This window comes from Syngnathus floridae, chromosome 1 (genome assembly GCF_059516105.1).
Source record: "Syngnathus floridae isolate MCC-2025c chromosome 1, RoL_Sflo_1.0, whole genome shotgun sequence".
NCBI lineage: Eukaryota > Metazoa > Chordata > Actinopteri > Syngnathiformes > Syngnathidae > Syngnathus > Syngnathus floridae.
This window is the reverse complement of record NC_142413.1, coordinates 16662817-16681429: the sequence shown is the minus strand read 5'-3', so window position 1 is coordinate 16681429 and position 18613 is coordinate 16662817. Positions and strand designations below refer to the sequence as shown.

Genomic DNA, 18613 nt, shown 5'->3' with positions numbered 1-18613 from the left:
GGGCAGGTGCTACACAGCGTTTGCAGCGGGACACATCATCAGTTGTGTACCTGAGCGTCATGTTATGTGATGTTATGTTATCTGCGAAGGGAAACCAGCTACTAAATAGTCATCAGACTGCAACATCCCCCTGGGGACTCATTTTGTAAGGCCCAAAAATGAGATTTGTGTGGTATTAAGTAATGGTATCATGACTTCTAAGGATGTATGGGGAGAGACATAGATCATCGAGTGATTTGGATTTAGTAGTGTCTTAAAATACGATTCAATCATGCAGGACCACACAGACTTACGTTTTACAGCCATCTCTGTTGTCACACACTGTGTGCCATAACCTATAAATTTCCCATCTTAACAGAGTAAGAGCGGATTGATGTGTCTTTTTTAATGCTATAGTGTATGGTTGAATGGATGGTTGGAAAAGATGGATTGGTGGGTGGACAGTTGCGATGGCGCACTACACTTCACCACTTACTCTTATTTTGCTATTTTTGCAGAGTGGTGTGTCAAGAAAGTGAAAGGTTAAAAAATATAACGATAGCATCAGATATCAACCCACCGCTCTTCCAGTATATGTTTTCTGAACAATGACTGAAACTGAAAAATATTGGCGTTGACAGCTTAGAAATGACCTCTCAAATCAAATTTCTGGGGATGCGGCAGCCTACTTATCAGCCATGAGCCAGCCCTAACCAAGCACCACCTTTACATAAGTAACTGCAGTGAATGCAAACTATCTCATTCTTCCTTTCAGAAGAGATGGACATAATGCACTGAGCAGGATCCCTCACTGGTGGTCCTGGAGTAACGAAATCCAACGAGGGGACTTCAAATGAAGATGTTAAGGGCTGTTGTCCACTGACAGCAGCTTTTAGCTTAATCAGATAGCATAAGCACCATAAAAATGGACTGCAAATAACCTTGGTGGTAATAAATTATTGATGTCTGGACTTGACATGTAAACAGCGCAATAACTCATATGCTCAACAAAGTGCTGACAGGACTCCACATCTCACAGCTATGTGTCACCGACTTTATACATTCAAGTCTACTTATTACTTAATATAAACTGCAACTCCAATGAAATTGGAACAATGTGTGAGAGAATTCAATGATTTACAAATCCTTTCATTTTAATACACTACTAAGAGACAATATATGACAATACCGTGGAATTAGGAATGTCCATTTACAAGATCAATTCGGGTTCCTCAAAATTTTCGCATAAAAAAATGACTTCTATTTTTTCATACTAATGGTCTTGGCATGGATGAGTGGATCTATGTTATGTTTTTTCTTGCACTGTGTAATCACGATTGTTAGTGTGCAGTAAACTGAAAAGTAGTTGCAGGCGTCTGTGCCTGAAAGCAATACACTACTCTAAATTCATTGTCTTTCATTCTATTAGGCAGTGTGGGTGAACATTATTAGTGAAAATATCAATGGCATCTGATTCTGAAAAAGTATGGTTAGGAGAGCTATCTAACTTGTGGCAGTACTTGGAGATGCCATACAACATTTTCAATGCATAAATTACCAGGAAACAATTCCAAATTAGCAGCAGCGTATGAGAGCACACATGATGACTCATCGATTATTTGAACGTCAAATATGTCAGTGTACAGGGTTCTTATATTATGGGTTAGGGTTAGGGTTAGGGTGGGTGGTTAGGGTTAGGGTTTGGATGGATGGATGGATGGATGGATGGATGGATGGATGGATGGATGGATGGATGGATGGATGGATGGATGGATGGATAGACGGACGGACGGACGGACGGACGGACAGACGGCCGGGTGGACGGACGGCCAGCCGGATGGATGAAATTCCTTCAACAAATTCTTGATTCAAGTTAGGAAAGAACACTGCTGTTATTCGTAAATCCTTGGTGTTCATCATGAGGCACTTTGATTGCTGTAAAACCATTGCTGTATATCTCAAACCAGAAGGTTTGAGATGAGTTCAGATGAACATTGAAATACCACAAAACATTTTTTAGCACACTCCTTCCTCATTATATATTTAGAGTGCCAGGACTTTCATTACATCATGGCCAGAGGCACACACAGCAAGGTACGAAACAGCTTTCTTATTTTATGTCCTTCAAGCAATTTCACCGTAGGATTGGCTTTTTCTCCCTGCTGCCTTCCATTTTATCACTAAGAATAAATAATTTATCAATGCATCGGCTCGTTATCTCAACGGAATCATTACAGTGATGAATTACATACCATGTGACTACTTGTGCACAATAGCTGTGTCAAGGTTTGACCATGTAAGACAAGACAAGAGTGTTGTCATTTCTTAAAGCTGCCAAGGAAAAACAAAAAATGACAATAATTATTTAAAATAGTGATAGCTGCGCATATTTTGCATAGGACAGGTTTCTAGATATTAATCTGATTTTAGGGGTGAGGCTGGGTTGTGAGTGCCTGGTCATGCACTCATGTGGCATAGATAGGCACAGCCAGAAGAGCTCAGCACTTGTGGGAGGGGACCGAACATGACCAAGAGTGGGAACCTAGGTGATGCAAACCCAATTTTTAGAGAAAAATGGAACATCACCTGTTTGTCAGCAAAGTAACTAGAGTTGCTGTTTGAGGTGGAAGCATGCTGACTAGTATAGTTGGGGTCATCCCAAGGAACAGTTTGGGCCCAAAAACTTGGGGTTAGACCAGGGCTCTCAAACTCCAGTCCTCGAGGAGGACACCTGATTCAAATGATCAGTTCATCCTCACGTTCTGCAGGAGCCTGATAATTGAATCAGGTGTGTTTAACGAGGGAAACTTGGAAAATATGTAGGAATGCGGCCCTTGAGGACTGGAATTTGAGACCCCTGGGTTAGACTTTCTTCCACTCTTGAGTTGCCTTTGGTGCTTATTGACACCTGGCTTGGCGCCCTCTCCATCACCATGCTCACATGTGCACTTGGCTCTAAGACATCTAAGGCTTCAGTGTGCCGATCAACTTTGTGCTCATGTCATCAGAACCGTGACCACTTGTCCTAGACACTGGGGTGAAATGAGGGTTTGAATCTGCAACTGCTCACTCACTACCTGGCTGGTGCCTGACATTGTAAGAATCTATGGACATGTTGGTGGTGGTGAGGGTTGTCAATTTAAAAAAAAGGGGGAAACATGTCTACATGTGCTTTATTGACTTGGAGAAAGCTTTTGATATTTTCCCTCAAACATTCCTGGATCCAGTCCGCCAAATATTCAATGTTCAATCCCTGGAAAACTGGTATAAGAATCTATCCAACATTGACAGCAGATTCATTCATTTCCAGTAAATGTTGGACTCCACCACATGAGTATGTTCGCATAATTTATGGACATAATTTTTAGGCACAGCCAGAGCAATGAGAAGGCTTAGTTTGGTTGTCCTAGATGGTGTGCTTCTGTTGGCTTCATTCAGCCATGAACTTCAACTTGCACTAGAATTGTTTAAACATTTTAATGAGAGTCTGTACCCCAAAACTGAGACCAGGATTCCCTGTTCCAAATGTATGAAGGATGCCTTCTCTTGGTCAGGGATGAGATGCTGCCTAACTGGAAGAAGGAACTGAATAGTGTAATACAGTGCTATACACACTCTATACAGTGCTATATTCTTTAAACAGCATGAACGTCCATTTATTGCAAAGAAGGGCCACAGGAAGACGCCTCCAGGGAACTGATTCACCTCAGGACTTTTCCCGATCGGTCGATGTGGAGTCCTTCACAGCAAAACCACCAGGGAAGAAGTCCTCAGTTCTTGTACTGCTTGGTCGATGCAAAACCCTCCATAGCAACAGTCTCAGTGCACTCGATGTCAATTTAGTGCATATAGCCTGCATCCTACATTCATACATTTACAGTAATAATGTCTATTTTCAAATGGCCCATATCAGATAGCTTTGTGTTAGCTTTTAAATAACAATGTGGACAGTCGTAATGTGAATGCATAAACTGCCAGGGTTGGTATGCTCTATCCATGGGTAATGAAAGAACTAGACTCAGGTAATACTAACTTGAAATATCCCATTTAATTAGGCTGGAATTACTACTTACTACTAAGGTCAAGGTTTATTGATAAATAGAATGCATTTCCCTTACATTGTCAAGTCTGGCTTATTTTTCAGAATAAACTGCACAAAGTGAATCGAGGAAGACTTCTATACCCTGACCCCCAGGGACCATTCAGGGGGTACTACACAAACATTTAATGAAAAAAAAATCTCCGTTTTACTTCTTTTCTGGAAATTAACAACAAATACTGCATAATCTTTAAGGAAACCAATTGCTTTTCAGATACAATATGTATTCAGGGAATCCAATAAAAACACAACATTCCTCTCAGAGTGCACTTTTCTCTTTAGGAAAGAAAAAAACAAAACACCAATACCAACTTGTGAAAACACAACAAATTAAGTGCAAACAATTAATCCCCCAAAGTCCTTTGTTTAAAAAAAACAAGCCACCCTGTGCAGTACAAATGTTTTGGTACAAGTTTTTGTAAATTGGTTGTCCTCTGAGTGCAGTTGTTGAAACTGCAGGAGTGCATACAAGAACCAAACAGAAACTGCTATATGAATCTCGGTATGCTTGTACCGATCCAATAGTAATACTGAATTGTTAGGAATAATATCGATGCTTGGATTGATCCTCCCACCAATCTCTTTCAAAATAACACATTATTACTTGGGTAACTTAAATTAACTGAGATTTAATTGCTGAAGATCACGCACTCTTGTTATACTGCTTGAAGTGTACATCACCCATTTGATTTGCATGCTAATAAACTATCCTCAAATTATTCCACTAAATGTCTACAGCACTTATTGGAAGTATGCTTTTCCTCAAAGAAAATCTACAACACATCAGTGTCAGAAAATTAGAGGATGCAGAATTTCCCTTTTTTTTTCCTGTCACCACCACCCAAAGAAAAAACAAACTACAGTTGAATTGCCTCACTTTATTACAAAGCATGCCCTTCCTCTAAACTCTCACTGAATGCCTGATTTTTCCTGGATAAGACCAACACGAGAGATCTACAATAGCTCAAAGCGCAGCAATCCCAGCTTGGCCTGAATGCACAGGAAGCCATGCCACCATGAGTCTGGTCCGTGCAACTCGATTCAAATAACTACAGCCATGTCTCCTGAGTGATGACTCAAATGAGCCTGTTAGCCTTTGAACGAGTCGGCGAGGGAAACAGGACATGTCAACCAGGGAGAGCGCAACAAGGCAGAAAAAGCAAGGAGCATTTGTTCTGCCTTGGGCAGTTGCACTGCACTCGCTACTTTTATGGTCTCTCTGCTGCACTGATTTGACAGTCAATGCTTATCCTCCCAAAACTTTTACTTTTAATGAATGAATGGAAACTTTACTTAGTTTCATGTCAAATTCGTCAAATGGTTTTGAACTTTTTTTGTGCTCAGTTACACTTCTCCGACAACACACATGGAAATGTAGTGAAAAGCCACAGAGTGTTGCATTAGAATCATGTGCTGTTCACTAAGGAAACACAGGAGAGGTGTAAATAAAACAAAGTTAAACCACTTCACAGTTTTGTGTTTCCATCTGTTTTGGTACACTGTGCCACGAGTGGTGTGATAAAAAACACCCACTGAATAAAAACAATTTGTGTTTCAGATTCACAGTGCCCACTGAGTCTGTTATGAAGCTTGTTTCTTGGCAAAAGTCGCAGAAAGAAGGCTGTTTTGCTGGCTTGTCTCCTAACCACAATCTGTTTGAATGGTTTAAGATCACTTGAGGTGTTGTCACCACTCAGTGAACAGATTTTAGAAAAATCAAACACATGAAACTCATCTGCTCACAGCAAAGAAATGCAGCACCAAAATAAACTGTCAACATTTTCAGCCAGTCTTTCTCCACTGTAAATCAAAACACTTTTTACACTATTGAACTTGTGAGCTGTTGATAATAATAATAATAATAATAATAATAATAATAATAATAATAATAATAATAATAATAATAATGATATACTAATACTAATAATAATGATAATAACATTGATACTATACTAACAATAATAATTAATAATAATGAACAGCTGCATTAATATTATTAAATTGTAACCTGGTGATTTATATAATAATAATAATTATTATTATTAACACCACTACTACTGCTAATGATGATAATAATAATAATAATAAACAGCTGCATTTTTATTATTATTATTAGCAGTAGTAGTGGTATTAATAATAATCATAATATTTATTATTATTATATAAACCACCTGGTTACAATAATAATAGTAATATTACTATAATAATGATTATTATTATCATTATTATTAATTTTCATGTTTATTTATTTATTTATTTATTTATTTATTTATTTATTCGCCAATGAGACACAACTATTAGTTGGAACATTATATCAACTTGAAATTCCTACTCGCGAGCTCATGATAGGTCAGTGGCTTGACTGACAAAAGTAGATGAAAAAAGTCACACAATGGTTCACAATATAAAAATCAATAAAACACAATATCTGAAAATATATGCATACATCACATGTTCTCCATAATGATAAATGTAATACGTGAAAACAAGCATTTGAAGTTTTAGGATTGGAAAATATTTCATATGAAAGATTTTACAATGTTTGGAAGTTGAGCCTGGTAAAGCACCAATAAAAAGAGCTGTACCCTCTGAAGTCTCGTCACATTGGAAATGTGTTTACAGTTGTGTTTACAGTTCTAATGAAGGCTACTACAGTAGTGAGGTGGCATGGTTCTGGGTGATAGAGTGGTCGTCACCCAACCCAAAGGCTTTGTGTTGGATCCTTTGCTATTGTGACCATGTGTAGCTGTCCTTGAGAAAGATACTGAACCCTTAATTGCTCTTGGTGCTCTGTTATCAGTAGGTGTATGAGAAAATGATCTTAAAGCACTTTGGGTACCTGGTAGGTAGAAGCACTATCCTGGAAAAGTCAAAGTCTATTTACCATTTACCATACTGATTGATTTGCATCTCACCACTTAACATGATGACATGCTCATATGTAAAGCAAGAATTGGTTATTTATATTCAACATTTAAATAGGCAGTGGATATACCTTTTTGTTGCGCTGCCCCCTGTTTTTCTTTAATCACAAATTGTTACAAAACATTTTTCCTCTTGATAGCATTATTATGAAAATCATCACAGCACGTTAGTAATTCCCCTTATTACTGAAATGTCTTCCAATACCCTTTGCTACAATTGCTGTAAAGTCATAGACACAAACAGAGGAGCGCGCCCAAAGAAATGCAAAGCACAGAACCACATACTCTTTTTGGAACAAACAGCATTTTGGGGGAAATAAATGTTGACGTGTAAAATACCACGTGCAAAGGCAAGCCGGAGCATTACTTCCCCTCCATGCTGCCACACGCACTCTCACAATATAGATTGTGACACTTAACAAGCCTTTATTCTGGGGACTGCATGTATAGTAAACTCTTCAGCCCAAGCCACACATCTCCTTTCCACTTCAGTACAGCAACTTGGCTACTGCTTCAGTATGTGTTATTCTGTTATGATTCATATACCGATTAACAGCATTGCATATGTTTGCATGTATTAGCATGAAATCGTTTGGCGGATGAACAAGTGATCAATTCATTAGGGAGCCAAGACTGGCATTGTTATATTTCCACTTAGTATATGATGCGTTATATTTTCAAATCTTAATGAGAAGATATGATGTAACCTTTGCTCTTAAAAGTAGTTTAATTGACACAGTCATTTGTGTAACTTCACTAACAAGAGGCATGCTTCAGGCAAAAAAGTACTCAAGATCTTGGGTATTATGCAGAATCTATGGATATATCTTTTTCCCCCAATCCTGGGCTGCCACGGATCAAAATGAGGCCCCAGGCAAAATTTGCGTGTGTGTGTGTGTGTGTGTGTGTGTGTGTGTGTGTGTGTGTGTGCGTGTGTGTGTGTGTGTGCATCCGTGCGCGCGTGCGTGTACACGTCAATTTCCAAAGGCACAATGTGTGTGCGTGTGGTTTTTCTTCTTTTTTTAATGTCTGTATATATGTGAGCTTAGCATTAGGGTTAAGAATTAGGGTTGAACACATATTGGTTTTTAAGATTTATATTTTATCCAAGACATCTGAAAGAATTGGTGCTTTTGCAAATATAACATTAGTCCTCCTCTGTTTAGCGGATTTTTTTGTCACTTTGAGTGCCTAGTATGAAATTTAGGGAACATGTTCCCTCCATCTCCAGTGCCATCTGCGCCTATGATTGAGTAGCAGTTGAATACAGGGTCAGTGGCAAAGTTTTTTGAGATATAAGCATTTTTCGGGCGACTATTTATTCTGACTTGAGAGCAAACATTTGAAACATGAGCGCTTTGGATAGTCACCAATTCAACTAACTTCACAACAAAAAGTTGTTTGGCAGATAGGTTAGTGAACTTTCTCCAAGGGGCTGAAAGCTGTTTATTTCCATTCAACGTTTATTGTTAAGCTATGTATTGAACAGCAAAAATGATACATGCATTTACAAAAATCTGTGCTAGATAATTTAGTTTAGTAGAAAAAACGACTGCAGCTCTTCCTCTCAAAACATATATTAGGTGCTATGAAGACAGTGAGATTCAGTCACATCCTCAATGAACAATCCTTAGATTTAGCACTATATGTACACGGGTATTAGAGTAAAGGTGTGGGGTCACTTTTAATGTCTTCCAACAACAACAAAAAAACATCCCTGAAGGTCTGCTTTTGAAGTCACTTGAGCACTATAACAGGGGGAAAAATCCTTTATATGTCAAGAGGGTTGGACTGATTGAATTTCGTTGCCTATCAGTGAATGGATCAACTAAGAAAGAGGAGCGGATTTGTGCTTGTGATAAACTGCAGCCTCTGCTGAGCTAAGGATTTACTGCAGGACATGTTGATGAAATCCACTCCTCCGGGATGCACTGCAGCACTTCTAACAATCGTGCTTAATCCAGATGCAAAAACTGACAAGCTGCAATAGTACTATGTAATGGAAAGAATAGAAGAAAGTTAATTTAAAACTGTCACAGTACACAAGAAGATGGCAACGTAATCTTATTGTATTGAGTGAATTAGATCTTATCAAACTTTAATTTATCAATTTTCTTTACCATGTTTTCAGGGTGAGTGAAAAGATTTAGCCTATCCTAGCTGACTCAGGGTTAGAGAGCATGGACTGCTCACCAGCCATCATAGGATGGACACCTCAAGGAATAAAAGTAACTTCACTGCCACTCAATTTAACAAAGTCCTTTACTAATGAGCATAAGAGTCACTCGCGTTCTCAATGGGAGTAAACCCCCTTTAGAACAATAGGATCCCTCCCTTGGTAGACCAGAAGAAGGGTAAGGTAATAACAATTTAGGCACAGGACAAATATTGTGCGTGTGTATATTTACTACAGTCCCCGTTTGATTTAACAAGATTCTTGAAAATGGAATGAAGGAAATTTTATTCATTTTAATAGGGAGAGATTATTTGAGCCATTGAGTTACAACTGTGGTCAATGGAGATTACTGCGAACCTGTATCTCAAGGTAGAAATTAATATTGAAATGTTGCTGTGGCTTTAATGCACAGTGGTCTAATGTTATGTGTGTAACATAATTAAACCGAGACCACATCTAGTGAACTGGATGGAAAATAACTATGTATGGCACTTAATATAAGAGTGAGATGTTCATCCTCTGTTACCAGCCCTCAAAATCTCTCATATTTGGCATTTGCTTACATTAAATAGATGTGCATGAACATTTGTTTGTGGGTTAAAATGCTGTATTACTGTTTCTATTGATTGCTTTGACCTGTTTGAAGAAACTGGGAACCTCTCGTGCTTCATCATCACCATTTTAGCTGAGCAGATGACACCTCATGCAAATGTGTTAACATATTCTCATTAGATTGACACAAATGTTAACACAGATGTAATTCAAGAAATCCAAACTCCATTGTTTTAGCTGTGGTTACAGAACAGAAACCATATGCTGACTCCGTGATCAGTATGCAATAACTAAAAGCACCTGTCCGACACTTCACAAAATTTTTCAATTTGCAATCAGTCTTCAGAACTGTGTTGTTTTTTGCAAGCATAGATCGAGGAGGTCTAAGGCAGATGAGAAGTAAAGTGAGAGGGTAAGAGGTAGAGGGGTCAGACGAAGATGAGTCCGTATGCGAGGTGGAGGTATAGCTGGAAGGGCTCGGAAGAAGAGACAGAAGAGTATCACTTGTCACTATCTCATAGTATAGGCCGACTCAATTTTTGTTCTTTACTGTTTTTTTTTTATTTCCCTAATTTGTCACACACTCATTGATTTTATTTTTATTTCCACATATTCTTTGTGTGAATGTGTCATTTTTTCCACCACAGTCTGACAAAAGTATGTAATCAATAAAATTTGCATTAAAGCTTATCTGATTCTGGATGCATTTTTTTTTGCAAGAGAGCAAATTTGACTACAAACGGCACTGGCATGTAAGCTACGTACAGTCGTAGGCTGCAGTGACAAGCAATGGTACACTGATTCAAACGAGTGCTGTATATTTTGTTGCCCATTGTGTAATGATTGATGGGAGGTGCTCAGATTTTTGTCAAAGTTGAGTTGTTTGAAGGCAAAATGTGCTTTGTCTCCATAGTTTGAATGTTTCGGCACAGGTGTTGCCTTTTGCAAACAAAGTGTGTGTTTTGACCACTCTGGCATGTGTATAGCCCTCTGTGTTAACTGTTTTTAAAATGTCGATTTTGGGTTGACGGCTACGTCAAAACAATCAGTAAAAACGGTAACCTCCTACCTACCCAACCACCTCAACAATTTCTGAATAGTACAGACAGTATAAATCATCATTTTCAGGATCATATATGGTTTCATTTGTGTGCAATCTTGGCTCTTCATTCAATGAACGAAGATTTATTTTTTATCCTATAGTCAAAGGCTCCAACCATGATTCAGATAGGCATTCATAACATACAAAACATATTGAACATATTCTTTAGTCAATGTCACATGCATCAATAGGAACTTTTCTTGATTCTCTTTTGAATCAAAACACATATTGCACCAAAGAGGGGCCCGGCACCTCAGGAGGGGGAAACAGCGCACCGTTAACACTGTTTACAGTGGAGACGGTGTGCTGCTGACCTCGACTCGGGATGTTGTGAGTCGGTGGGGCAAATATTTCAAACACCTCCTCAATTCCACCGCCACGCCTTCCATTGCGGAAGCAGGGCCTGGAGAATCTGTGGTGGACTCTACAATCTCTGGGGTCAAAATCTCAGAGGTAGTTAAAAAGCTCCTCGGAGGCAAGTCCCCGGGGGTGGATGAGATTCTCCCCGGAGTTCTTAAAGGCTCTGGATGTTGTGCAGCTGTCCTAGCTGACACCCCTCTACAGCATTGTGTGGACATCGGGAACAGTGCCTCTGGATTGGCAGACTTGGGTGGTGGTCCCCCTTTTTAAGAAGGGGGACCGGAGGCTGTGTTACAACTATAGAGGAATCACACTCCTCAGCCTCCCTGGTAAAGTCTTCTCAGTGGTGCTGGAGAAGAGGGTCCATCAGAAGGTCGGATCACGGAGGAGCAGTGTGGTTTTTGTCCTGGCCGTGGAACAATGGACCAGGTTTATACTCTCAGCAGGATCCTCAAGGGTACGTTGGAGTTCGCTCAACCAGTCCACATGTGTTTTGTGGACCTGGAGAAGGCATTTGACCATGTCCCTCGGGGAGTTCTGTGGGGGCTGCTTAGGGCGTACGGGGTGCCGAACCAACTGATAAGGGCAGTTCGGTCCCTATATCATCAAGTTTGGTCTACATTTCCGGCAGTATGTCGGATTCGTTCTCAGTGTGGGTTGGACTCCGCCAAGGCTGCCATTTGTCACCGATTCTGTTCATACCTTTTATGGACAAAATTTCTTAGTGTCCGGTTTGGTGACCTCAGCATCTCTGCTTTTTGCAGACGATGTGGTGCTGTTGGCTTCTTCAAGCGGTGATCTCCAGCTCTCACTGGAGCGTTTCACAGCTGAGATGAAAGTCGGCACCTCCAAATCTGAAACCATGGTCCTCAGTCACAAAAAGGTTGAATGCACTCTCCTGATTGGGGATGAGATCCTGCCCCAAGTGGAGGAGTTCAAGTATCTTGAGATCTTGTACACGAGTGAGGGCAGGATGGAGCGTGAGATCGACAGGCGGATCAGTGCAGCGTCTGCTGTGATGCGGACTCTGTACTGGTCCATCATGGTGAGGAGGGAAAACTGGACGCCTCCCCAAGGAGGAGTTCCAGGCATGTCCCAACGCCAGGAGACCCAGAGGACAACCCAGGACACGCTAGAGAGACTGTCTCTCGGCTGGCCTAGGAACGCCTTGGGATCCCCCGGGTTGAGCTGGACGAAGTGGTTGGGGAGAGGGAAGTCACGGCATCCTTCCTAAAGCTGCTAACCCCCAAGTCCTGACCTCGGATAAGCGGAAGAAGATGGATGGATGGATGGATGGATGGATGGATGGATGGATGGATGGATGGATGGATGGATGGATGGATGGATGGATGGATGGATGGACGGACGGACAGACAGATGGATTTCTTGCACTCAAAACACTGTTGTCCTGTATGTTACTCCAAATACACACGATTGGTGAAGAATAAAAAAAAGGATAACATCCCATAGGCTATAAAATAATATAATTTTATATCAATTGAAAAATATGGACATTCATTACTCTTGCTAGATATGAAGTGAGTATGAAAATCCCAGGAAAGTATAATCAAAGGTCATTTCGAAAATTGTATACATTACAAATTAAGGGAAACACACGAGTGATTCCTCTCAACTTTGCGGCAGATGTGCTAACTGCAATTTCACTATTCTGCTCATTTAACAGTCCCATTGGAAGAACTAGATATGAGCAAACTACATTATACTGTAGCATTACTTTTGCAATATTGACACCAATTCGAGTTATGGTCAGCGCCAAACTGCACCACCATTTAATGCAATATGTCCACCACCAATGGCCCTGTTGCAAATTGTACATGGTTCACATGTACCTACATATCCCCTTTGCACAAGCTCATTTGTAAAATGTATCATAGCAGCAAACGGCGTGTTCGGGTCGAGCATATCTGGAAAAAAAGAGACGACGATTGAAAGATGCACAACCTCGTATTGCTGAGACTTCCCTCTTTGGGAAATTTATTAATGGTACAGAAATTATTCTAGAGATTTTTTTTTTAAACAGCAGGCTGCCGCCCATTGGCAGCTACAATCCATGAGTTGTGCAAGTACACTCTTTGATCATTCGACCTAAACAGTGAGCAAATCCTTCGCACTTCCAAGTTTATCTAAGGCTTTAGATGTTTCATTTTGAGAAGGTTTAGAACAATTCCCAAAATGTACAGTTAACCAATGACCATCAAAAGCATTCCAAAATGTTTCTATCATTTTGCAACGTGTGATGCACATATGTATATGGATTGATTTACATTGATTTTGGATCTTTTGTTTCTTGAGACATAACACATACTGTAAAGTAGGTTGGTTTATTTTCTGTGCATCCCAATGCTAATTTCATGATTTTCTTTCGATATGCATTTTTTGTGCCACAGGCTTAAATTAAACTTTGGAATTAATTAGAAAGTCATAACATCATTCTTATATAAATTGTCAATTTCTGTGTTCAGCAACTTTGAAAATGGGATAAAGATTAAGAGTTGTGCACGTTTATGGCCATCTCTGGCAACTTTTAACATCAGCGAACTGGTTTGGCTGTGTCAAGTAGATGCTCATTTATAGGAAAAAAAATGTGGTTTATGGCTGTCAAGTTGTCCTGATTTTCCCATTTCTTTGCCCCAACTTAAAAAAGGGCCTTGGTCCTTAGAACGCAGATCTTCCTCTGTTTCATTTTTAAACAAAGAATACATTGCATTATTTTAACTAACTTCAGTAATTGCATACATATATAAAAATATGAAACATATGAAAATATGAAGCATAAGTAATGAAGTAAAAGTAAATAAGCAACTAAACTCAATGTTTAAGCATAAGCTTATGCCAAACAGAATCATCCACTTTGCCTTTGTGAATACTTCAAATTGATTGAGCAACTCAAAGTTCAGATAAACACAGCCCGTAGCTCAAACCAAACATTTCAAACCAAGCATTAACCAAACTTAGAACGATTGCATCAAAGTCCATTTCTTACCAGTTGTGTGTGAGCAGGGAGTGAGGAGTCTCTTTGTTTCTTTCTTTTCTTTTCTTCTCTTTTCTTTTCCTGTCTAAGCTTTTTTTTTCTTTCACTAACAGGCTTTCCCTTGTTTGTTCCCCAAGTCCCCATGCTGGTCTGTAGGCACTATGGCCGTCCCTCAAATCTGACAGAAAGTTGGATTATTTTGGCTTTTCTTTCTGCCCCCTTCAGGTCTGGAGGGGAACTAGTAGATATTTTGACTAAATGAGCTCTGCCTTTTGTCAGTTGACGTGACAATGTCGTTGGCAGCAGGCAGGGACAAAACCATCATTTAGAATGAATTCCGATTGACTAGAATACAGTACGTTTGGTGGTGAGGAAATTCATGTCCGGTACAAATCATAAATGCAAGACGCCCATCTCCCAGTGCAGAAGTTTCGAGTTCAATTCTGTCTCCGACCTTTCTGTGTGGAGTTTGCATGTTCTCCCCCTTCTCTCAGTTTCCTTTCACACTCCCAAAATATGCATGGTAGTCCGATTGAGCACTCCAAATTGTGTGTGGGTGTGATTGTGAGCGTGAATGATTGGTCATCTCTTTTGCCCTGCAACTGCCTGGCAACCAGTTTAGGGTGTCCCCCGGCTGCTGTCAGAAGTCAGCTGGCATTGGCTCTTGCATGCCCGCAACCCTTGTAAGAAGGAGCGGTTCAGAAAATGGATGGCTGGATGTACATCATAAATGTGACAGTGATTTTGCATGTACGCTGAACAGAGTAAGAACATTTTTATGCATTTATTAGCAAATGAGGCCCTTTTTGGTAGAAACAGCAGCTGTTCATCTGTTAATAACCCAAAACACATCTGCTATGAAGAATTGTTTACACATATTTTGTTTAAAATGTTATATTGGCATTAAAAATAGAAGTAATCCATAATGTCTTCCATTTATGTAGATGATTAAAGAGACGTGTGGAACCAAGCACATCCGTGTCTATTGCAACCTCTAACTCAAGCCTTTATTGGGACCATTTATTCCCCCATTGCCTTTGCTGATGGTATTGAGCAGTAACTGTCCTGGATTTATAATGGCTGCCCTGCACTCTCTTTCCGTCCTTTGCTTATGTTCTCACAAGGAAGAAAGAGATTAATAGCACGCTATTATTTATTATTATCATTTTTTTATCTGTGTGAGCCTTCCAAACGTTTTGCGACAGCAGCCATAAAGATACACGAGTTCTGAATCATTTGCAATGGTTGTTACGAAGACTTCAACATTTAAACATTTTATAGTCACAGTATGTCTAAATACTAACAGACCCATAATTTTAACTAACATATAACAACTGTGGTTGAATCAATTAACATATTCAGGCTGTGCAAAATAAATCAAAGTTATGTGTCCTCAAACCTCATCGGAAAAGTTTTTATTTCTAAACGGTATGTGGTGCGGTATATGAGGTAAGGGTTTTAATATGGCTTGTTTTTGAATGTCATTGGTGAAAATGCCACACATTATGTCCTGCAAACTGTCATTATGTTCAATTACCGTTGCCATAAATGTGCAATACACAAACAAACACGGATGACCAATAATATCCTCGTGACATTTAGAAACATCTCACAGAAAAGGGACGAAATTGCTTTGAAATTACATTGGCATATAATTTTACAGTGTCCCTTTTAGTCGAGCACATTAATCAGATTTATGATGTCTCAAATGCATTGTCATTCAGAAAGCCACAAATAACTCTTTTAGCCTCTGCCAGATGGTTGCTGTGTTCCAACACTGCTTGTTTATTTATGACCAACGATGCACACAAAAAAAAAGTCTTGTCACTTCTGGGCATTGTTTAATCATATTCTTTTATGATTTAAGTCCTGAAGTCTTAAGAGTACTGCATCTAAATCTGATTTTCTGGTCCTGCTCTATATTTGTGTTTGTTAGATTAAAAAATGGCCACAGAATAACAATTCAGGGGACCTAAGATAGAAAAGATACATATAATAAAATCTTAAAATTGAATTGCTTTAGATGTCTAGACAATGAATAATGTGTTATTCCATTGTAGGTGGTGGCTGAGCATACTGCTGGGCTTTGGTCTAGATTACAAGCTATTTTAGTGTCTTAATGTCTGAACTTAATGTTCTCCCAAATAAACAAAGGTTAATTGCTGAGAATATGAAAAAAAGGATGTTTGTTGCAGATGATGATACTACCCTCATCTTCTCTTATTTGATGCAAACATATAAGACAATTACAACAAAGCATGCTGTCAGTTATGTAAATTGGAGGACACTTATTAAAATCCCTTGAGGGGAAATTCTACTCACGCTCACACTTGTGTTTGCACACAACACTGAACCATATCACACACATGTAAGCAAGCAAGTAAGGAGAGACCTCAAAAGGGTGTTCAAATAGCACTGCTTCTGTTGAGTGAGTGGGTAGGTTCAGTGCCTTGCTCAAAAGCATTTTGGCACAGTTGAGAAGCAAATTGGTTGTATTTATTTATTTATTTATTTGTTTATTTATTTTTTTGTGATTGGCTACATGTTTAAAAAAAGACGAAGCGGGCCAAAAATGCTTTGTTCTTATTCACAACTGTCCCTAAAGTAAAAACATGTTCCAGTTGACCTCTCTCAATATTAAATCTATGTCTCTAGATATATTTTCATGTCCTTAAAGGATGCAGATTGGCTTATAATTTTATAAATGCAACTTCCTCATTGTATTTCAATGAATGGATAAAGCAAGAAAAAAGTGTTGAACCCATGTTCAGATTTAGACACATCTTCAAATGAATGGTTACTTACCCCACTGAAAAATTCAGCAAGGACACTAAGGCAACCAATCTGGATATTTCCTGTTCAGAAGAAGTGTGCGACCTTAAAAATAACAAAACCTTGCATCTTTTGGCACCCAGAAAATGCACCGTATAAATTGACGTTACTATAAAATGAATGTTACCTTTTGTTCGTACATGCAGTATGGATATCTACCGTGGGCACTCCAGTTCAACTGGCGGACAATTCACTGATGCATTATTGAGTAATGTTACATTCTCTTCATGTAACATAGAATAATATGAGGCTCAAGGGAAGGTCTAAGAGATGAAGGACTTCCATCAGCATTTATGTCTGAAAACATTAGTCCGTCTTCTGCGCTGATGATTCACTACATTGTTGAGAAAATAAAGTTGCGAGAGCATCCCTGGTGGCAACGCGCTTGTTTCTTCAGAACATTTCTGCAGGCTTCGAGAATGCTGGAACATCTGCATTGCCTGAAAACTCCTCAAAAGAACTGAGTATTGTCTCAGAGCAATACAGTATCACAACGCACAATCAGAGGCTCAGGCTTTTTTCAGACCCGGAGTGATGCACAGTGTGCCAGACGTGCGGCCTTGTCTCTGAGCTCATAGGAATCCATGTCACACGCAGTCCGACCCGATATCCTCAAAGCTCTAATTGGGACATGGAGAAATTAATTTTACAAGAATGACCTGTCGAGAATTTGCAACCCAGAGAAAATGACAACAGTCCTCATTACGTAAAGAAATGCTCTCCTCTTTCTTATCACAGAGAGGCATTGCCACAAAGAACCCATTTCCTTTTCATTTCAACTATCTATTATTTAATTGCTATCATTTATTCCGATTGAATGAATATGCAGGACATGCAACAGCCCCTCTTCAACATATGACTTTCGATGAGTCGCCGTTATGAATTCCGTCTTATCAGTGAATAGATGATGAAGACGACGGAACGCTGTAAACTACACCCAAAATAGCTCTTTCCTCTTTTTCCGAGTATCATCAAAGTGTAACTGTAAAAACTAGAGACATCGCAAGGCTCTCGCACGTTTCCCTCTCGGTCTATCATACTTACACAATACTGTTGGCAGATAATGAGTCATTACATTGTAATTTCCGTCTGCCATAATGTCATTGTCAGGGAGCTCACATGGTGTTTGCAGGGACTTGATTCATGATAGCCTCCATATAACAGCAGCCAGTCTCTGCTCCTCTTTCGCCTTTATCTGACACCATAAAGCAACAGAGTAAAAATCCAACAGAGAAGCATTAAATATAAATCAACTGGGGCGCATTCTGGAGGATTTCGTCTTACTGCTTTTCTTTCTTTTCTCATTTCCCTTCGTAACATTCATCCTGGCGGAGGCTTAGCCATGGAGAGGTATTATTTATGAAATCCACACAAACAACACACCCTTTCCTGCAGCTGCGCAGGACTCACTGTCATCAAATTAACAGGAGCATGAGACAGTGAACTAAAAATGCTTGCTGCCAGGGACTATCATAGTCACTGGCTGTAAATGTACTAGGCGCTGCCATGCAGATAATCAGCCCTCTGCTGCAGGGAATCAGACGCCTACATGGTGGCCACTGTGATGGGGTGAGTGGGGGCCCTCTGTAACAAGAGT

General features: G+C 39.6%; 1 protein-coding gene across 3 annotated transcripts in view; it reads right to left on the bottom strand.

Annotated features, from left to right (window-relative positions):
* pcdh11 (protocadherin 11) overlaps positions 1 to 18613 on the bottom strand; it is a 232684-nt gene that overhangs the window by 201895 nt on the left and 12176 nt on the right. For 2 of the 3 annotated variants that reach the window (XM_088379247.1, XM_088379256.1), the window contains exon 1: positions 14197 to 14326. The exons of the other annotated variant lie outside the window; for it this stretch is intronic. The gene's annotated coding sequence lies outside the window, so the exon portion shown is untranslated. Of the gene's footprint in view, positions 1 to 14196; positions 14327 to 18613 lie in introns of those variants that run through there. 3 annotated transcript variants of the gene reach the window in all.